The following is a 23,602-nucleotide window of genomic DNA, read 5'->3' on the forward strand; positions in this document are numbered from 1 at the left end:
CCAGTAACCTGCCTCATGGCTCCAGTAACCTGCCTCATGGCTCCAGTAACCTGCCTCACTACTCCAGTAACCTGCCTCATGGCTCCAGTAACCTACCTCATGGCTCCAGTAACCTGCCTCACTACTCCAGTAACCTGCCTCACTGCTCCAGTAACCTGCCTCATGGCTCCAGTAACCTTCCTCACTACTCCAGTAACCTGCCTCACTGCTCCAGTAACCTGCTTCATGGCTCCAGTAACCTGCCTCATGGCTCCAGTAACCTGCCTCATGGCTCCAGTAACCTGCCTCACTGCTCCAGTAACCTGCCTCATGGCTCCAGTAACCTGCCTCATGGCACCAGTAACCTGCCTCATGGCTCCAGTAACCTGCCTCACTGCTCCAGTAACCTGCCTCACTACTCCAGTAACCTGCCTCATGGCTCCAGTAACCTGCCTCATGGCACCAGTAACCTGCCTCATGGCTCCAGTAACCTGCCTCACTGCTCCAGTAACCTGCCTCATGGCTCCAGTAACCTGCCTCATGGCTCCAGTAACCTGCCTCATGGCTCCAGTAACCTGCCTCATGGCTCCAGTGACCTGCCTCACTACTCCAGTAACCTGCCTCACTTCGTCTGTCGGCTATTCTAAATATTTTAATTGATGATCATAATTCCGACATGCGTCTTGAGCGATCATTTCTCTTATACCAATATTGACACTTTTTCTGCGGCTTTCTCCAGCCCACGTCCCCCGTCACGGCCCACCCAGCCCACCTCCCCCGTCACGGCCCACCTCCCCCGTCACGGCCCACCCAGCCCACCTCCCCCGTCACGGCCCACCCAGCCCACCTCCCCCGTCACGGCCCACCCAGCCCACCTTCCCCGTCACGGCCCACCCAGCCCACCTCCCCCGTCACGGCCCACCCAGCCCACCTCCCCCGTCACTACTCACCTAGCCCACCACCCCCGTCACGACCCATCCAGCCCACCTCCCCCGTCACGGCCCACCCAGCCCACCTCCCCCGTCACGACCCATCCACCCCACCACCCCCGTCACGGCCCACCCAGCCCACCTCCCCCGTCACGGCCCACCCTGCCCACCACCCCCGTCCCGGCCCACCCAGCCCACCTCCCTCGTCACGGCCCACCCAGCCCACCTCCCCCGTCACGGCCCACCCAGCCCACTACCCCCGTCACGGCCCACCTCCCCGGTCACGGCCCACCCATCCCACCTCCTTCGTCACGGCCCACCTAGCCCACCTCCCTCGTCCCGGCCCACCTCCCCCGTCACGGCCCACCGAACCCACCACCCCCGTCACGGCCCACCTCCCCCGTCACGGCCCACCCAGCCCACCACCCCCGTCACGGCCCACCTCCCCCGTCACGGCCCACCCAGCCCACCATCCCCGTCACGGCCCACCTCCCCCGTCACGGCCCACCTCCCCCGTCACGGCCCACCTCCCCGTCACGGCCCACCCAGCCCACCACCCACGTCACGGCCCACCTCCCCCGTCACGGCCCACCTCCCTCGTCACGGCCCACCTCCCCCGTCACGGCCCACCTCCCCCGTCACGGCCCACCCAGCCCACCTCCCCCGTCACGGCCCACCCAGCCCACCACCCCCGTCACGGCCCACCCAGCCCACCACCCCCGTCACGGCCCACCCAGCCCACCTCCCCCGTCACGACCCACCCAGCCCACCACCCCCGTCACGGCCCACCCAGCCCACCACCCCCGTCACGGCCCACCCAGCCCACCTTCCCCGTCACGACCCACCCAGCCCACCACCCCCTGTCACGGCCCACCCAGCCCACCACCCCCGTCACGGCCCACCCAGCCCACCACCCCCGTCACGGCCCACCCAGCCCACCTCCCCCGTCACGGCCCACCCAGCCCACCACTCCCGTCACGGCCCACCCAGCCCTCCTCCCCCGTCACGGCCCACCCAGCCCACCACCCCCGTCACGGCCCACCCAGCCCACCTCTCCCGTCTTGGCATTAATTAAATTCTTCACAAATTTCCTTACCATTTCTTTCATATTCTCCCTTTTTCGTAACCTAGTTACGCGATCTTATATGATTATGTAGGAGTTTTGACTGTGGCTTAGCTGTAGAGGCAATATTTTGACTGTGTCTTAGCTGTAGAGGCAATATTTTGACTGTGTCTTAGCTGTAGAGGCAATATTTTGACTGTGGCTTAGCTGTAGAGGCAATATTTTGACTGTGGCTTAGCTGTAGAGGCAATATTTTGACTGTGTCTTAGCTGTAGAGGCAATATTTTGACTGTGTCTTAGCTGAAGAGGCAATATTTTGACTGTGTCTTAGCTGTAGAGGCAATATTTTGACTGTGTCTTAGCTGTAGAGGCAATATTTTGACTGTGTCTTAGCTGAAGAGGCAATATTTTGACTGTGTCTTAGCTGTAGAGGCAATCTCATTTGCATTGTATCTCTCTGACATTCTTCATATGTTTATCTTTTCGTTTCTAGGCCTGTTGCATCTATTCTGGTTTTCCTCTGTTCTTTAACCTCTATAATTCTTCGACTCCCTCTTGCTTTTCGTTGCTGCTTATTGGCATTGTCTATTAAACTATAGGTTATTACGGCCTCTCTTGCCATTGTCATGTTATTGTTGGTATGAATCTCCCTTCTGCCTCTCTGTACCTCAGTTTGACTTGGTCCATCATCTCCTGAACTGTCTTCCATCTAAGATGTTCCTTCCTCTGAACCCTTCCCAGATACTCTCCTACTGTCAGGTAATCCCTTTTTCTATAGTTTACTCTCCTTTCTCTGACCACAAGTCTTATGGCCACTGTTTTTAGTTCGGTCATAAAGGTGAATACCAGGACACATTGGTCACTTGCTCCTAGGGGTCGTTCTAAGGGGGTCCTTCATGCTCCAAGTTCTGGACACATTGGTCACTTGCTCCTAGGGGTCGTTCTAAGGGGGTCCTTCATGCTCCAAGTTCTGGACACATTGGTCACTTGCTCCTAGGGGTCGTTCTAAGGGGGTCCTTCATGCTCCAAGTTCTGGACACATTGGTCACTTAATTGCTCCTAGGGGTCATTCTAAGGGGGTCCTTCATGCTCCAAGTTCTGGACACATTGGTCACTTGCTCCTAGGGGTCGTTCTAAGGGGGTCCTTCATGCTCCAAGTTCTGGACACATTGGTGACTTGCTCCTAGGGGTCGTTCTAAGGGGGTCCTTCATGCTCCAAGTTCTGGACACATTGGTCACTTAATTGCTCCTAGGGGTCATTCTAAGGGGGTCCTTCATGCTCCAAGTTCTGGACACATTGGTCACTTGCTCCTAGGGGTCGTTCTAAGGGGGTCCTTCATGCTCCAAGTTCTGGACACATTGGTCACTTGCTCCTAGGGGTCGTTCTAAGGGGGTCCTTCATGCTCCAAGTTCTGGACACATTGGTCACTTAATTGCTCCTAGAGGTCGTTCTTAGGGGGTCGTTCATGCTCCAAGTTCTGGATGTCGTCCTCAGTCTTGGTGAAGATCATGTCCAGTAGGCTTGGTGTATCTCCTCCCCTTTCTCTTGTATCCTCCTTTACATGCTGTGTTAAGAAGTTTCTTTCCACAACTTCAACAAATTTGCTCCCCACTTTCCTCCCAATCACGAGGGTTCCCGATTCTCAGTCAATCTTCCCATGGCTTTGGTCCCTCATGACTAACTGTTTGGCTCTCATTATGTGTGCTGTGGTTGCTGCTCTCTGCAATTCATCTATACATGCCTTGTTCTAGTTCAAGTATGTTTATTGAGACAAGAAAAAAAACATCTCAAAGGGATAGAGTAGCTTAGGCTATATCTACCTCCCCGACATGCCTTGTCATTATCATCATTCCTATCTAGGTCGTCTGTGTTTACTGAGGGAGTTGTAAATTACCAGAACCATTATTCATTTTCCCATCATCTGTCTGAGTCCCAGTGAGTGACCCTATGTAGCTTTCTGCATCCTGATTTTCTAGTCAAACTTCCACTTTTGCTTCACTAGGAGCGCCAGTCCCCCTCCTTGTCTTTGCTTTCTTGATCGCTCTCCTTATTACTTTGTATCGCCTTGGAAATATTGAATCACAGATAGAAAGTTTATATTTTAGTTTCAACTGTTGCAATTTAATCAGGGGCTACCTCACTAACCCTTTCTTACATTTCCTCTGCTTTGTTTGTAACTCCATCAGCATTTGTGTACCAAACTTTAAGACTGTTTCCAGAATTTTCAGGGCAATCATGTCTGTTTGCCTTCACAGGTGTAGGGTGTAATAGAGTGTTGGGTGATAGATGAGCTAGCTGAGATAAGTAGTTGTAAGGTTGTGTGAGAGGTAAAGCTGGGATGAGAGGCAAGGCTGGGGTGAGAGGCAGGGCTGGGGTGAGAGGCAGGGCTTGGGTGAGAATCAGGGCTCGGGTGAGAGGCAGGGCTGGGGTGAGAGGCAGGGCTGGGGTGAGAGGCAGGGCTAGGGTGAGAGGCAAGGCTAGGATGAGAGGCAGGGATGGGGTGAGAGGCAGGGCTGGGGTGAGAGTCAGAGCTCGGGTGAGAGACAGGGCTGGGGTGAGAGGCAGGGCTGGGGTGAGAGGCAGGGCTGGGGTGAGAGGCAGGGCTGGGGTGAGAGGCAGGGCTGGGGAGGGAGGCAGGGCTGGGGAGGGAGGCAGGGCTGGAGACAGAGGCAGGGCTGGAGAGAGAGGCAGGGCTGGAGAGAGAGGCAGGGCTGGAGAGAGAGGCAGGGCTGGGGAGGGAGGCAGGGCTGGGGAGGGAGGCAGGGCTGGAGAGAGAGGCAGGGCTGGAGAGAGAGGCAGGGCTGGAGAGAGAGGCAGGGCTGGGGAGGGAGGCAGGGCTGGGGAGGGAGGCAGGGCTGGGGAGAGAGGCAGGGCTGGAGAGAGAGGCAGGGCTGGAGAGAGAGGCAGGGCTGGAGAGAGAGGCAGGGCTGGAGAGAGAGGCAGGGCTGGGGTGAGAGGCAGGGCTGGGGAGGGAGGCAGGGCTGGAGTGAGAGGCAGGGCTGGGGAGGGAGGCAGGGCTGGAGTGAGAGGCAGGGCTGGGGAGGGAGGCAGGGCTGGAGTGAGAGGCAGGGCTGGGGTGAGAGGCAGGGCTGGGGAGGGAGGCAGGGCTGGAGTGAGAGGCAGGGCTGGAGAGAGAGGCAGGGCTGGAGTGAGAGGCAGGGCTGGAGTGAGAGGCAGGGCTGGAGTGAGAGGCAGGGCTGGAGTGAGAGGCAGGGCTGGAGAGAGAGGCAGGGCTGGAGAGAGAGGCAGGGGTCGGGCAGGGGCCAGTGTGCAAGGTAAAGGGGGGGGGGGGGCACAGCATGGTCAGGAGCATTTTTTTTTTTTTAATTTTGCCCCGAGGGGCGAGTTTATTGGGCAGCGTCACTCATCCTGTGAGTGGACACACCACCATAGTGACAGTATTGGGCAGCGTCACTCATCCTGTGAGTGGACACACCGCCATAGTGACAGTATTGGGCAGCGCCACTCATCCTGTGAGTGGACACACCGCCATAGTGACAGTATTGCGCAGCGTCACTCATCCTGTGAGTGGACACACCGCCATAGTGACAGTATTGGGCAGCGCCACTCATCTTGTGAGTGGACACACCGCCATAGTGACAGTATTGGGCAGCGCCACTCATCTTGTGAGTGGACACACCGCCATAGTGACAGTATTGGGCAGCGCCACTCATCTTGTGAGTGGACACACCGCCATAGTGACAGTATTGGGCAGCGCCACTCATCTTGTGAGTGGACACACCGCCATAGTGACAGTATTGGGCAGCGTCACTCATCTTGTGAGTGGACACACTGCCATAGTGACAGTATTGGGCAGCGCCACTCATCTTGTGAGTGGACACACCGCCATAGTGACAGTATTGGGAAGCGCCACTCATCTTGTGAGTGGACACACCGCCATAGTGACAGTATTGGGCAGCGCCACTCATCTTGTGAGTGGACACACCGCCATAGTGACAGTATTGGGCAGCGTCACTCATCTTGTGAGTGGACACACCGCCATAGTGACAGTATTGGGCAGCGTCACTCATCTTGTGAGTGGACACACCGCCATAGTGACAGTATTGGGCAGCGCCACTCATCTTGTGAGTGGACACACCGCCATAGTGACAGTATTGGGCAGCGTCACTCATCTTGTGAGTGGACACACCGCCATAGTGACAGTATTGGGCAGCGTCACTCATCTTGTGAGTGAACACACCGCCATAGCAGCATGTACAACACTCCCCAATAGGAAGAAAACCCGCTGGGTTGTTCATCCTGTCACTTGTACCCAGACACAGCAGGGACTTGCTTAACTGTCTCAAGTGAACAGCTCCTCAAACAAGAAGATTAACATCTATCAACCCTTAAAAGCTTACGTTATCTTGCGGGTGCAAAATGGGGAAATCTTTTAAGAACAGTATCAATATTTGACAAATAGTGTTTTTTTAAATCAAACAATGAGGGGTTTATTATTCTACACATACTTCTGATTTCTCTCAGGTGTTCACATTCACGTAGATAGTGGTCAAGGCGGTGTCCATCACTCTCACCGCAGATTCTGCGACTTCGCTGATCAACTGTTGTTTCCATTCCATACCTCCATGGATATTTGTATCCAAGACTGATTCTCGCTATTACTGATTCTCTCCCTCGTCCTCCTCCTCTTCGGCCATAATGATTGGGATTGCCAGCTGCAACCATGTTGTACCATCGTACAGATTCACTGGTTTGTGCTTCTATCCTCCTTTCCTCAGTTACCTTGTCACGGTGATGTTGCCTGACAATACCTCTAATTTGTAGTAGAGTCTTGGGGTATGAAGTATTCAATATGGTCGCAGTGAGGGAGGTTGTAAAGCACGGTGCACTCTAGAGTCACAGCACGGGTAAATAGGAGGTTTCTTGTGCTTTTAGCGCAAATGATGGAGAGGCACATGTAAAGGGAGAAATTTGGAAATGAGAAATATGGCATTAGTTATGATAGCAGGTGGGCTGTCCGCCTTGCTGACACGATGTTATGATAGCAGGTGGGCTGTCCGCCTTGCTGACACGATGTTATGATAGCAGGCGGACTGTCCTCCTTACTGACATGGTGTTATGATTGCACAGACAAGCAAACCATTTCAGACTTACAGAGATGACCACATCCTTCAGGCAAACAGAGATGGCCACATCCTTCAGGCAAACAGAGATGGCCACATCCTTCAGGCAAACAGAGATGGCCACATCCTTCAGGCAAACAGAAATGGCCACATCCTTCAGGCAAACAGAGATGGCCACATCCTTCAGGCAAACAGAGATGGCCACATCCTTCAGGCAAACAGAGATGGCCACATCCTTCAGGCAAACAGAGATGGCCACATGCTTCAGGCAAGCATTGATAGAGAGGGCAGAGGTTGACCACAGACTTAAGGTTGGGGTGATCCACGTACTTCAGCCCAGCAGTATAGATTGGAGGATTATCCGTAGGATCGGGTGGGGAAGGAAGGGTGGAGAGGATAGGGAAGATTGGGCGAGTCTGTCGCAGGTACTGGGTAGGGTTGTGGGGGGTCGGAGGGGCTGTCGCGGGAGTAATGAGATGACTATAATGATTTTTGATCCCCATCGTCCTCTACCGCTCCAGACACAAGTGCAGGTTGTGTCGTCATGTCCCGCCACCTTGAGCACCTTCAAAATGCGTCACTATCTGCATATAATACACTTGTTGCTACCTGCTGCCTCAGGTCCCTCAAGGCGTCACCACCTGCATATAATACACTTGTTGCTACCTGCTGCCTCAGGTCCCTCAAGGCGTCACCACCTGCATATAATACACTTGTTACTACCTGCTGCCTCAGGTCCCTCAAGGCGTCACCACCTGCATATAATACACTTGTTACTACCTGCTGCCTCAGGTCCCTCAAGGCGTCACCACCTGCATATAATACACTTGTTGCTACCTGCTGCCTCAGGTCCCACAAGGCGTCACCACCTGCATATAATACACTTGTTGCTACCTGCTGCCTCAGGTCCCTCAAGGCGTCACCACCTGCATATAATACACTTGTTACTACCTGCTGCATCAGGTCCCACAAGGCGTCACCACCTGCATATAATACACTTGTTGCTAACTGCTGCCTCAGGTCCCTCATGGCGTCACCACCTGCATATAATACACTTGTTGCTACCTGCTGCCTCAGGTCCCTCAAGGCGTCACCACCTGCATATAATACACTTGTTGCTACCTGCTGCCTCAGGTCCCTCAAGGCGTCACCACCTGCATATAATACACTTGTTGCTACCTGCTGCCTCAGGTCTCACAAGGCGTCACCACCTGCATATAATACACTTGTTACTACCTGCTGCCTCAGGTCCCTCAAGGCGTCACCACCTGCATATAATACACTTGTTACTACCTGCTGCCTCAGGTCCCACAAGGCGTCACCACCTGCATATAATACACTTGTTACTACCTGCTGCCTCAGGTCCCACAAGGCGTCATCACCTGCATATAATACACTTGTTACTACCTGCTGCCTCAGGTCCCACAAGGCGTCACCACCTGCATATAATACACTTGTTGCTACCTGCTGCCTCAGGTCCCTCAAGGCGTCACCACCTGCATATAATACACTTGTTACTACCTGCTGCCTCAGGTCCCACAAGGCGTCACCACCTGCATATAATACACTTGTTGCTACCTGCTGCCTCAGGTCCCACAAGGCGTCACCACCTGCATATAATACACTTGTTACTACCTGCTGCCTCAGGTCCCACAAGGCGTCACCACCTGCATATAATACACTTTCTTTCTTTCCTTCAACTGGGAAATCTAAAGCTTGGATTGGGTACCTGAGTGACCGTGGTTGATACCACTCAGGTACCCAACCACTGGGATAGTTCGAGACACCTTCTGAGGAGCCCTTTATTGGGCTTTCACAGCCCATCATTAACGCAGAAGTTAAATACTAACTTTATAAAATTTACATATGTTCAATATTTGACTTAGAGTCCACCAGTCTATGACTTGAATCGTGCTTTGATCCCTTTCAGCCACCAGTGTAAACACTCCGTTAATCAGGGTAACCAAATCACCTGACCTAACCTACTCTAGGCCTAACACTTACAATATATAAAAATATTAATTAGCATTAGCATGTTATTGTACTGTATAGTTTGTTGTGAATAAGTCTAAAACAGTACTGTTCTAACTTATTCAAAAGTGTCACTTTTACTTATAGCTGAGACTGGAGGATGGGTTATCTTGAGATGTGGTTATTTTGAGATGATTTCGGGGCTTTTAGTGTCCCCGCGGCCCGGTCCTCGACCTCCACCCCTAGGAAGCAGCCCGTGACAGCTGACTAACACCCAGGTACCTATTTTACTGCTAGGTAACATGAGCATAGGGTGAAAGAAACTCTGCCCATTGTTCCTCGCCGGCGCCTGGGATCGAACCCAGGACCTCAGGATCACAAGTCCAGCGTGCTGTCCGCTCGGCCGACCGGCTCCCTAGCATTTGGTGTTCCGAGGCGGTCACCCATCCAAGTACTAACCAAACCCAACGTTGCTTAACTTCGCTGATCGGACGAGAAGCGGTGTTCTCAACGTGGTATGGCCGTTGGCTGGGTAAAAATATCCGGGTATAACCAGATATTTTTTCAATATCTTATCAATCTTATCAATATCTTATCAATTTATCAATATCTTATCAATAAAAAATCCACAGAACATCTTATTTTGAACATCCCATCCTAATATTGGCGCTTTAATTGTCACTTATCTTGTTTTAATTTGTTTATAATTAATTCAGTTATTTTAGTGGTTATCTGTAGTGGGATAATTTCCTACCAGGTAGTAATGTGCTTTTTAATTTAATTAATTAATTATTGATTTATTTTATTGAACCTTCTTGAGCTATTACTTCAAAGTGGACCGTGTTTTAATATTTACCCAGCTAGGTGTTTACATGTACTCAAGTAGTGGGGGGGGGGGGGCGGACCCAGCTAGGTGTTTACATGTACTCAAGTAGTGGGGGGGGGGGGCGGTTATATGTACATAGTTTAATAATCAAATAATTGATAATTCTAATAAACTGTAACATTAATGTTAGTTATATTGTCAAATTATAAAGTTATATTGTCAAATTATAAAGTTATATTGTAAAATTATAATATGTTAGTATAACTTAGAGTTATAAAAGTTCCTCTAATCTCAGATTTGGTTTACTACATGTGGTCTAGATCCTGGACCTGTTAATGGCGGCTTTGTCACTATTAATGGCGGCTCTGTCACTATTAATGGCGGCTCTGTCCCTATTAATGGCGGCTCTGTCCCTATTAATGGCGGCTCTGTCCCTATTACTGGCGGCTCTGTCCCTATTACTGGCGGCTCTGTCCCTATTAATGGCGGCTCTGTCCCTATTAATGGCGGCTCTGTCCCTATTAGTGGCGGCTCTGTCCCTATTAATGGCGGCTCTGTCCCTATTAGTGGCGGCTCTGTCCCTATTAATGGCGGCTCTGTCCCTATTAATGGCGGCTCTGTCCCTATTAGTGGCGGCTCTGTCCCTATTACTGGCGGCTCTGTCCCTATTAATGGCGGCTCTGTCCCTATTAATGGCGGCTCTGTCCCTATTAATGGCGGCTGGCTCTGTTACTGGCAGGTGGCCAACATAACTGCTGTCTCATGGATCACAAGCTTACCTGCCAAATATTGACACGATAACACCTGACAATAACATGTAAAGTAGAGGTGTGAAACATGCAATTTGGTTTATGTATAATAATGAGGCCATTTATTTAGACATAAGAACATAAGAACAAAGGCAACTGCAGAAGGCCTGTTGGCCCATACGAGGCAGCTCCTATTTATAACCACCCAATCCCACTCATATACTTGTCCAACCCGCGCTTGAAACAATCCAGGGACCCCACCTCCAGCACGTTATATATATGCATAATTTATTTTACCTGGTACAATACTTCCCAAGGTAGCGAGACTTTCTGTTGATCGGAAACTTTGTGACTGCTTTCTCGAAGCTCGAGGGAAGTGACCGAGATATATTCATGACAATGTGAGAGTGAGCTGCTCTCTGTGTTGTATTGTTGTTTACATACAATGACTCGGCTAGCCTAGGCAGCGAGGCGTCTCACGAGGCTTGGTTCCAATGCTATGTTTATACTGAATTAGGGAGGTAAACTCTAGTTTTATTAATAACTAGCTCTACCCGGCCACGCGTTGCTGAGCCACGGCAACCTTCCCCTGTCTCCCAGGCCTCCCCACCACTTCTCGCCCTCCCCCGTCCCCTCGTCCTCCCAGCCATCCCCCACTCCCTGTCCCCTCATCTTCCCAACCATTCCCCCACTCCCTGTCCCCTCATCTTCCCAACTATTCCCCCACTCCCTGTCCCCTCATCTTCCCAACCATTCCCCCACTCCCTGTCCCCTCATCTTCCCAACCATTCCCCCACTCCCTGTCCCCTCATCTTCCCAACCATTCCCTCACTCCCTGTCCCCTCATCTTCCCAACCATTCCCCCACTCCCTGTCCCCTCATCTTCCCAACCATTCCCCCACTCCCTGTCCCCTCATCTTCCCAACCATTCCCCCACTCCCTGTCCCCTCATCTTCCCAACCATTCCCCACTCCCTGTCCCCTCATCTTCCCAACCATTCCCCCACTCCCTGTCCCCTCATCTTCCCAACCATTCCCCCACTCCCCCCCTCCTTTCGTCTTCCCCCCTTTTTTTTTCTTTTTTTTTGAGTAAAAAGGGAGGAGAGGCATACGTGAAGGGAAGTATAGAAGTGGGAAATACAGTGAGAGGTATGAAAGCAGGCGGGCTGTCCGCCTTGCTGACACGATGTGTGGGTGTTGGCAGCTAAGCTAAGCTGGCTCCCTCTTGTCAGGGAGCTGTGAGTGTGTGAGAGGTTCTTCACATGTGTTTCACCATATATGGATGTCTACAGATGAATACTGTGTAGCATTCATATATACACACACCGATGCTTCCACACATGTTGTTCTGTTTAAGGCTCTTTATTTTATTATTATTATCTATCGAGTTGTTCATACATACACATATATACATATACTCACACATATACATATACATATATATATATATATATATATATATATATATATATATATATATATATATATATATATATATATATGTATATGGGTGTATATGTATGTACATGTGTGTATGTGTATGTATATGTATATATGTATGCATATATGTATATATATATATACTTATATATATATATATACATGTATATATATATATATATATATATATATATATATATATATATATATATATATATATATATATATATATATATATATATATATATATATAACTGAAAACTCACACATATATTGCATATTGTCCTGGGGACCATTCAGGCTTGTTCGCATATATATATATATATATTAGTATATTTTGGTAGCAGTCTTTAATGTAGACATATATTATTAAATATGACCGAAAAAGTAAGATTAATAATTCTAACACGAATTTTCTCAATCTTTCGTACATTACGCTTCACTGTTGGAGGTAAATCAAAAATTAATTCTCCAAAATTCATTTTTATTTCTAGTCTGACGCGACACGGGCGCGTTTCGTAAAACTTATTACATTTTCAAAGACTTTAGTTCACAAATACACAACTGAATAGAACTTACGTATCTCCGATTTTATATCTACATTTGAGTGAGGTGGGAGGGGTGATGTGGCATTAACACAAGACAGAACAAGAGGGGATATTAATAGGGTATTAAAAGTATCAACACAAGACAGAACACAAACAATGGGTATTGAATAGAAGTGTTTGTAGAAAGCCTATTGGTCCATATTTCTTGATGCTTCTATATTGGAGCGGAGTCTTGAGGTGGGTAGAATATAGTTGTGCAATAATTGGCTGTTGATTGCTGGTGTTGACTTCTTGATGTGTAGTGCCTCGCAAACGTCAAGCCGCCTGCTATCGCTGTATCTATCGATGATTTCTGTGTTGTTTACTAGGATTTCTCTGGCGATGGTTTGGTTATGGGAAGAGATTATATGTCCCTTAATGGAGCCCTGTTGCTTATGCATCGTTAAACGCCTAGAAAGAGATGTTGTTGTCTTGCCTATATACTGGGTTTTTTGGAGCTTACAGTCCCCAAGTGGGCATTTGAAGGCATAGACGACGTTAGTCTCTTTTAAAGCGTTCTGTTTTGTGTCTGGAGAGTTTCTCATGAGTAGGCTGGCCGTTTTTCTGGTTTTATAGTAAATCGTCAGTTGTATCCTCTGATTCATCAGAGGATACAACTGACGATTTACTATAAAACCAGAAAAACGGCCAGCCTACTCATGAGAAACTCTCCAGACACAAAACAGAACGCTTTAAAAGAGACTAACGTCGTCTATGCCTTCAAATGCCCACTTGGGGACTGTAAGCTCCAAAAAACCCAGTATATAGGCAAGACAACAACATCTCTTTCTAGGCGTTTAACGATGCATAAGCAACAGGGCTCCATTAAGGAACATATAATCTCTTCCCATAACCAAACCATCGCCAGAGAAATCCTAGTAAACAACACAGAAATCATCGATAGATACAGCGATAGCAGGCGGCTTGACGTTTGCGAGGCACTACACATCAAGAAGTCAACACCAGCAATCAACAGCCAATTATTGCACAACTATATTCTACCCACCTCAAGACTCCGCTCCAATATAGAAGCATCAAGAAATATGGACCAATAGGCTTTCTACAAACACTTCTATTCAATACCCATTGTTTCTGTTCTGTCTTGTGTTGATACTTTTAATACCCTATTAATATCCCCTGTTCTGTCTTGTGTTAATGCCACATCATCCTTCCCACCTCACTCAAATGTAGATATAATATCAGAGAGACGTAAGTTCTAGTCAGTTGTGTATTTGTGAAGTCTTTGAAAATGTAATAAGTTTTACGAAACGCGCCCGTGTCGCGTCAGACTAGAAATAAAAATGAATTTTGGAGAAGTGATTTTTGATTTACCTCCAACAGTGAAGCGTAATGTACGAAAGATTGAGAAAATTCGTGTTAGAATTATTAATCTTACTTTTTCGGTCATATTTAATAATATATGTCTACAGGAAAGACTGCTACCAAAATATACTAATATATATATATATATATATATATATATATATATATATATATATATATATATATATATATATATGTATATATATGTATATAAATACATATAAAACACGTGTTTGAATGGAAGACTGTGTCAAAATTTCAAAGCAATCGCTGAAGAACTTTCGGAGATTACAGCGTGTGTTGCTCCTACGTCCAACAGATGGCGCTGTTTTTAAAATAAAACATGTTTTTTCCTGCCACAGGTGAGGCATGTATATAGTAGGCATATATAAAAACACTCGCCTATTCGAATGCAACGCAGTGTCAAAATTTCAAAGCAATCGGTAAAGAGGTTTCGAAGATTTCCCTCGCATGAAAAACACATGAAAAATACTGTTAAAAAAAAAACATGTTTTTTCCCCATCACAGACGTGACATCTATATAGTAAGTATATAAAAACTCGCTCGGATGCGAATGGAACGTTGTGTGAAAATTTCAAAGCAATTGGTGAAGAACTTTCGGAAATTGGCGATTTTGAACAAACGAACATTTCCATTTTTATATCTATAGATTATATAAGATCCTGTCTTATATAGGAACAGAACTTGACAAAAGCTTTTTGGTCTGACAGAATCTCATCACGAATTCGACACGAGGGAGCAGAGAAGCTTTATTTGCCACTGTCTACGGTGTGTAAAAGTCACTGTAACAGGAGAACTGTCAAAAAGATGGAAGACGGCTAATGTAGTCCTGATAAAAATAAATGGGTGACAGGCAGAAGGCATTGAACTACCGGCCATTGTTCATAACTAGTTTACCATGCAAGGCGATGGAGAAGATGAAATCTAGAGATAATGAACCTTGCAACACACCTCCAGCAATGGGTTTAGGTTTAACAGAATTCTATGACCAGGCGACAAATAGTAGAAAATTATGAGAGGGGGGGGGGGCAGACTGCATAGTTTTGGATTGACTGAAAGCATAAGGTCTCAGAGTAGCGAGATGTCACTTTTCGACTCCCCATTGAAACACAAACCGAAACTTGTCTCTATTTTCCGCTTGTTACAACTTATAATAAATATGTTACATCTTGGCTTAACGTGTTTATGACGTATTGGAACGTTGTTACAACTTGCTATATTGGTTGTTGTAACTGGTTAGGAAGTGTTAAAACTTGTCCGAACGTTGTACCAACGTCGTAGTTTCGGTGTGTGTTTGGCGGGCTAGCATGCACAGCGCTGTTACCGGCTGCTCTTGAGAGGACAAAAAAAAGTTCATTGATTAATTTATCAGTTGAGAGGCGGACGGAAAGACCAGGAACTCAACCCCCGCAAGCACAGCTAGGTGAATACAGAGGTTCAGTTCTCGGACTTATCCTGTTTTTCATGTATGCAAATGATCTTCCAGAGGGAATAGACTCATTCCATTCAATGTTTGCCGTTGATGCAAAAAATATGAGGAGGATTAAGGGAGTGGAAGAAGCAAGAGGCTACAAGATGACCTATACAAACCTGACCTGTTAAACCTAATTAAGAGTGATCCAACAAATGGCTACTAGAGTTTAAATCAAGTAAATGTAAAGTAATGAAACTAGTAAATTAATGAATCTCTCAGAACCTTGTATATCACATATGTCTGGCCAATTCTGGCGTATGCGGCTCCAGCATGGAGTCCACATCTAGTCAAACAGTAGACGAAGTTGGGAAAGGTTCAGAGGTATGCCACCAGACTAGTCCCAGTACTACGAGGAGAGGCTGCAGCGTGAATTGAACAACAGCATCGCTGGAAAACAGAAGAGCTAGTAGGAGACATGATTACCATATACAAAATTCTCTGGGCTAAAGAAAAAGACAAACATAGGGAAGATAAAGATAAGCGCTTTTACACGGGTGGTACGCGCACAAAGGGACACAGGTGCAAACTGAGTACCTAAATGAGTGAGAGAAACATATAGAAAGAATGTTTTCAGTGTGAGAGTAACCAACAAATAGAATACTCCAGGAAGCGATGTGGTGGAGGCAGACTTCGAACTCAGTTCATATGTTGCTTTGATAGAACCCAATAGATTCTGGAACCTGTACGCCAATAGATTGATAATTAAGAGGCGGTACCAATAAGCCGAAGCTAGACCCCCCCCCCCCGCCGTAAACATAAGTAAATACAGATAATCATATAAATACAGATAATCAAGTAAGTACAGAGAATCAAGCAGGTACTGACAGACATAGATTTTCAAGAACGTATGATCTTAGTTTCATTTTTCAAAAAGATCTTAGTTTCATTTTTTCAGTTTCAAAAAATATTTTTATCAATCTTTTCTCAAAACTAATAAAATTATATTTCGAAACACTAACAACTGGACTTGAACCCTTTGTAGAGACGTACACAGACAGTTAACTTACTAACTGTGGGGAACAGTTAACTTCAGCCTCTCACTGACACAGTTAGAGAGGGAAGTCATGGAAGGGGAGAGTTGTAACTCACCTAGACGTCTTGCAGGAGTGAGCTGTGATAAACTCCGCTTATCTCAGGTAGCGGTGGACCCAGTAACCGAGGGAGCTTGGGTACATCTGCACTGTATAACAAGCGCTACACGCATGCCCAAAGGTCTCGTTGGGCACGTCGCTTGGGCACGTCGGTTAGGCACGTCGCTTGGGCACATCGGTTAGGCACGTCGCTTGGGCACATCGGTCGGGCATGACGGTGATTGCCTTGTGATCTTTACGGACAATCAGGGACACGGCTCTCCCTCTCTCACTCTAATACTATTATTTAACAAATTGGTTAAAATTGTTTTTACTATGGAGCTGAAGGCATGTCTCTAGGCGCTCGGAGTGGATACGCTCACACACTCACACACACACATACACCCACATCTGTCTTCTGTCTTCTAGTTTTGGCATATTTAATGCCTCTAACCTCTCCTCGTAGCTCTTGCCCTTCAGTTCTGGGAGCCACATAGTAGCGTGTCTTGCACCTTTTCCAGTTTGTTGGTGTGCTTAAGAGTTCCAGTTTGTTCTTAAGATATGGGCACCACACAACCGCTGCATATTCTAGCTTTGGCCTAACAAAAGTCGTGAACAATTTCTTTAGTATATCGCCATCCATGTATTTAAAAACAATTTTTTATCATACGAAGGGAAGGTGGGAATGTTGCATTGGAAGGAAATGCCTCTGTACCTGAAACATTTGTGGAAAGACTGAGAAAGAGCTCAGAAGCAATGGACACAATGAGGGAGGTAGCGATGCAAGCAGCCACCTCACAGGAAGCAGCAAGGTGCACCAGTCAGCTGCTGGAGAGAAAAAGATCAGTGGTAGTTGTAGGCATCAAAGAACAGGAAGGATCCAATAGGCAGGAATGGAATAGCAAGAATAGAGAGGCAGTACATGGGCTACTGAAGGGGTTACAGATAGAAGGGGCTGAAAAAAACATTGAGAAGGTTTTCAGGTTGGGCTGGTACAACAAGGACAGAAACCTTCTGGTAAAGGTGGTGTTTACAAACGAGGCCACCAAAGAGGTAATTTTAGAAAGGAAGAGTCGTCCGCAGTATGTGGAGGAATACAAGAAAGCATTCCTGCAGAGGGACAGGACGAAGGAGGAGAGGGCCAGGGCAGCAGAGGCAAGGAGGAAGCGCAGGGAGAGATGAGTAAACCAGGAAATCGCAGCCCCCCAACACAACAGTCCCAAAGATAAGAGGGAAACCCACAACCAGCATCCCAAAAATACAAGAGGAGAGGGCAACAACGCCACCCCCCTCTGCACAGAAACCCTCTCTTCCCCTCACCCTACCTGCCCCCACCCAAATGCTCACCCAACCCTCCCTTCCCCCCCCCCCCCCCCACCCCATTCTGACCCTATCACCCCTCCCCCATTCCCACCATGTTCCCTCTCCCGCCTTCCCCCCCTGTCCCCCCTCCCCCTTCATCCCATACCCTCCCTATCCCTCCTCCCCCTCACCCCGTATCCCCAGGTCACCCCCCCCCTATCTCCTTAACCCACACCCTACCTGTCCCCCCTTCCCTTGTACCCCCCATCCTCCACCCCAAAATCCTCTGAGACCGTGCAAACCACCTCACAGATCTTCTCACCCAGGGAACAGCTTTTCCCACCAGCAGAATGCTCGCCAAGAAGGGGACTAGAAAATGAACAGAAGAAAGTGAGCTTCAAGGTAATGTACACTAACATAGATGGGATTTCAAATAAAACAAGTGAACTTGGAGAATGGGCACTAGAAAAAACCCAGACATAATAGCACTTACAGAAACAAAGCTAACGAAAATCATAACAAATGCAGTGTTTCCACAGGACTAGTATGTAGTGAGGAAAGAGAGAGAAGGAAGAGGAGGAGGTGGTGTAGCTTTGCTGATAAGAAAAAGTTGGTGTTTTGAAGAGATGGTAAATCAGAACTGTGATGGTTTCAGTGACTACATATCAGGCACCATAGCAACTGGAGGACAGAAAATTATAGTAGTAGTCATATATAACCCCACACTGAACGACAGAAGACCCAGACAGGAATATGATGGAAACAACTTGGCCACCATCAATATAATAGAGAGAGCAGCTTCTGTGGCTAGCAGGAACGGATCCAGCCTACTAATCATGAGAGACTTCAACCATGGGAAAATAGATTGGGGGAACAGAGACCCACATGGAGGATCAGACACATGGAGAGCTAAGCTGCTGGACATGGCAAGAAGAAACTTTCTAAGTCAACATGTCAAGGGACCGACAAGAATGAGAGAGGACGAACCAGCCTTGCTTGATCTGATATTTACCCTTAATGAGTCAGATATTAGGAAAGTTAAGCTGGAATCCCCTCTGGGAATGAGTGATTATAGTGTATTGAGCTTTGAGTACCTGGTTGAGCTACGAATTATCTCCCCCAAAAAAGAATTGGGAAACAAGGGGCTGGCGTACCGAAAGGGAAACTATGAGGAGATGAATAAATTTCTAAGGGATATACAAAGGGACACAGAACTCAGAACCAAGTCCGTACAAGACATGATGGACTATGTCACCCAAAAGTGTCAGGAGGCTGTAAGCAGGTTTGTCCCAGCCCGACAGGAAAAAACAGAGAAGCAAAGGAAGACTCCGTGGTTTAATAGGGAATATATGAAAGCAAAGGAGCTGAACAAAAGGGCACGGAGGAACTTCCGTAATAACAGAACACCAGAAAGGAGAGAGAGATACCAGAGAACCAGGAACGAGTATGTCAGTGTGAGAAGAGCAGCTGAGAAGAGGTATGAAAATGATATAGCTAATAAAGCCAAGACCGAACCAAAACTACTACACAGTCACATCAGGAGGAAGACAACAGTGAAGGAACAGGTGATGAAACTTAGGGTGGGCGAGGACAGGTACACAGAGAATGAGAAAGAGGTGTGTGAGGAACTCAACAAAAGGTTCCAGGAGGTCTTTACAATAGAACAAGGAGAAGTCACGGCGCTAGGAGAGGTGGCAGCAAACCAGGCGACCTTGGAAAGGTTTGAAATTACAAGTGATGAGGTCAAGAAGCACCTATTGGAGCTGGATGTGAGAAAAGCTGTTGGGCCGGACGGAATCCCACCATGGGTATTGAAAGAGTGTGCAGGAGCACTTTGTTTGCCACTTTCCATAGTGTATAGTAGGTCACTGGAAACGGGGAGACCTACCAGAAATATGGAAGACGGCTAATGTAGTCGCAATATACAAAAAGGGTGACAGACAAGATGCACTGAACTACAGGCCAGTGTCCTTAACTTGTATACCATGCAAGGTGATGGAGAAGATTGTGAGAAAAAACCTAGTAACACATCTGGAGAGAAGAGACTTCGTGACAACCCATCAACATGGGTTCATGGAGGGTAAATCTTGCCTTACAGGCTTAATAGAATTCTACGATCAGGTGACAAAGATTAAACAAGAAAGAGAAGGATGGGCGGACTGCATTTTTTTGGACTGTCGGAAAGCCTTTGACACAGTACCCCATAAAAGGCTGATGCATAAGCTGGAGAAACACACAGGAGTAACTGGTAGGGCGCTCCAGTGGATAAGGGAGTACCTAAGCAATAAGAAGCAGAGAGTTACAGTGAGGGGTGAGACCTCAGATAGGCGTGAAGTCACCAGTGGAGTCCCACAGGGCTCTGTACTCGGACCTATCCTGTTTCTGATATACATAAATGATCTCTCGGAGGGTATAGACTCATTCCTCTCAATGTTTGCTGACGACGCCAAAATTATGAGAAGGATTAAGACAGAGAAGCTTAGCTTGAGGCTTCAAGAAGACCTGAACAAGCTGCAGGAATGGTTGAACAAATGGTTGTTAGAATTTAACCCAAGAAAATGTAATGTAATGAAGATAGGGGTAGGAAGCAGGAGACCAGATACAAGGTATCATTTGGGAGATGAAATACTTCAGGAGTCAGAGAGAGAGAGAGAAAGACCTGGGGGGATGATATCACGCCAGACCTGTCCCCTGAAGCTCATATTAAGAGGATAACATCAGCGGCGTATGCCAGGTTGGCTAACATAAGAACGGCATTTAGAAACTTGTTTAAGGAATCTTTCAGAACATTATATACCACATATGTCAGACCAATCCTGGAGTATGCGGCTCTAGCATAGAGTCCATATCTAGTCAAGCATAAGACTAAACTGGAAAAGGTTCAAAGGTTTACCACCAGACTAGTACCCGAGCTGAGTGGTATGAGCTACGAGGAGAGACTACGGGAATTAAACCTCACTTCGTTGGAAGACAGAAGAGTTAGGGGGGACATGATCACCACATTCAAGATTCTCAAGGGAATCGACAGGGTAGATAAAGACATAACACAAGGGGCACACGCACTAGGGGACACAGGTGGAAACTGAGTGCCCAAATGAGCCACAGATATTATAAAGAACTTTTTTAGTGTCAGAGTGGTTGACAAATGGAATGCATTAGGAAGTGATGTGGTGGAGACTGACTCCATTCACAGTTTCGAGTGTAGATATGATAGAGCCCAGTAGGCTCAGGATTCTGTACACCTGTTGATTGACGGTTGAGAGGCGGGACCAAAGAGTCAGAGCTCAACCCCCGCAAGCACAATTCGGTGAGTACACACACACACACAGGAAAGGATGGAGATTGAAGAGTTGGAGCTACAGGGAATCTAGACAGATATACAAGCCAGGATGGCAGGGAATGAGGTGCAAGTCCACTGCTGTATTGGACCATACAACTGCGACAGGAAACGACCTGTCCTGGTACAGTTAACTAACGAGGAGGCAGTGGATTACATACTGCATCACAAACACTTACTCAAAGGTAGCAAAACTACTACAACGTGTATATTGACAGATACATGACGAAAGATGAACAGATAGCTCACAGGGCGAGCAAACTTCCACGATACAACTCTTCCCATCTGAGCATAGCTACACACCCCAGTGCTAACCCACCCCATGCCCCACCTTGTGCTAACCAGCTCACACCTGCTTCCCAGGTCACTCCATACCCAAATCAGCCCTCCCTGCCCCTGTTTATCTCTCCAATACCTCACCTGACCCCTCTGACCCCATTGCATTTAAATCTATCTGCCTCATCCTACATTCCAAGGACCCCCTCATCCCCTCAACCCCCAAAACCCGCCCAGCCCTCACCCCTCCGCTTCCCCTCTCCTTCCATGTGGCCCCCTACCCTTGCAAGGGGGCACATGGAACCCCAGTAGGGGAAGGGGGGGAAGGGGGGACCCACCCCCACCTCTTCCTCCATTTCCCTCTTCCCCCCCCTTCTGCCCCAATGCCCACACCTACCCCTGACTAATACAACCTCCCTCCCTCTCTCACTATCCATGTTCCATCTGCCCCTATTCCCCCCACCCCCTCTATCATTCTCTCCCCCCCCCCAAACCTCTCAACCTCTATCTGACTCTCAACCTCTATTAACCATACGCTACCTCTCAACACGTCTATGCCTCTCAGACTATCCCTAATCTTCAGACCCAGTATGCCCTTCCTACTCCAGACCTACCTACCCAGGCCCTACCCCAGACCTTCCTACCTACCTTTCTAGATGCCCAGTCCCCATTTGCCCCCCTCAAGCACCCCTCCAGACCTCATTCACCTCCAAGACCCCCCCCCCTTTTTTTATTTTTTTTTTTGGAAGTAAGGAGGAAGGAGAGGCATAGGTGAAGGGAAGTATAGAAGTGGGAAATACAGTGAGAGGTATGAAAGCAGGCGGGCTGTCCGCCTTGCTGACACGATGTGTGGGTGTTGGCAGCTAAGCTAAGCTGGCTCCCTCTTGTCAGGGAGCTGTGAGTGTGTGAGAGGTTCTTCACATGTGTTTCACCATATCTGGATGTCTACAGATGAATACTGTGTAGCATTCATATATACACACACCGATGCTTCCACACATGTTGTTCTGTTTAAGGCTCTTTATTTTATTATTATTATTTATCCAAGACCCCCCCCCCCCGGATCCCGCCAGACACCCTCCCCGGATCCCCCAGACCCCCAGAGAAAGGGCGAACTCTGATACCAGAGTTTCCATGAAGAATCTCAAGGTTTGGTACACCAATGCTGATGGGGTATCTAATAAAGCAGAAGAGATAAAAGAAAGAGTGAGTGAAGCAGATCCTGACATAGTTGCAATAGTGGATCCTAAAATAAATGACATGATCTCGAATGCATTCTTTCCAGAGGGCTACCAGGTGATAAGAAAAGAGAGGACACGAGATTGGTATGAGTTCCACTGCCGCTCACAGGTTGGGGTATGCCTGAAGGATGTGGTCCATCTCTGTTTGCCTGAAGGATGTGGTCCATCTCTGTTGGCCTGAAGGATGTGGTCCATCTCTGTTTGCCTGAAGGATGTGGTCCATCTCTGTTGGCCTGAAGGATGTGGTCCATCTCTGTTGGCCTGAAGGATGTGGTCCATCTCTGTTGGCCTGAAGGATGTGGTCCATCTCTGTTTGCCTGAAGGATGTGGTCCATCTCTGTTGGCCTCAAGGATGTGGTCCATCTCTGTTTGCCTGAAGGATGTGGTCCATCTCTGTTGGCCTGAAGGATGTGGTCCATCTCTGTTTGACTGAAGGATGTGGTCCATCTCTGTTGGCCTCAAGGATGTGGTCCATTTCTGTTGGCCTGAAGGATGTGGTCCATCTCTGTTGGCCTGAAGGATGTGGTCCATCTCTGTTGGCCTGAAGGATGTGGTCCATCTCTGTTGGCCTCAAGGATGTGGTCCATCTCTGTTGGCCTGAAGGATGTGGTCCATCTCTGTTGGCCTGAAGGATGTGGTCGGAGTTGCGTGTTGGACGCGGTCGTGTTTGGGTGTGTTTTGAGTGAGCTCCCGCGGAGGTGGCCGGTGTCATGGCGGCGGCTGGAGGCGCACATGGCGTCTCTCGTACAACCATCGACGATACCTTAGAAGATGTTGGAAAACCATTACTGCATACCACAAAATTGAATCCTGAACGTCACCCGGTCATAGAAGAGGACCCCGAAGGAGAATTCATAGACAGCAAACACCATAGTAAGGCAAACAGACTGGAGGCAAAGCGCCGCCATTTATCAGAGGTAAACAGAAATG

General features: G+C 47.9%; 1 pseudogene; it reads right to left on the minus strand.

Moving 5' to 3' along the window:
• Positions 1 to 9,439: 9,439 nt before the first annotated feature.
• LOC123765404 (5S ribosomal RNA) lies at positions 9,440 to 9,556 on the minus strand (annotated as a pseudogene).
• Positions 9,557 to 23,602: the final 14,046 nt, after the last annotated feature.

Source organism: Procambarus clarkii, chromosome 33 (genome assembly GCF_040958095.1).
Source record: "Procambarus clarkii isolate CNS0578487 chromosome 33, FALCON_Pclarkii_2.0, whole genome shotgun sequence".
Taxonomy (NCBI): Eukaryota; Metazoa; Arthropoda; class Malacostraca; order Decapoda; family Cambaridae; genus Procambarus; species Procambarus clarkii.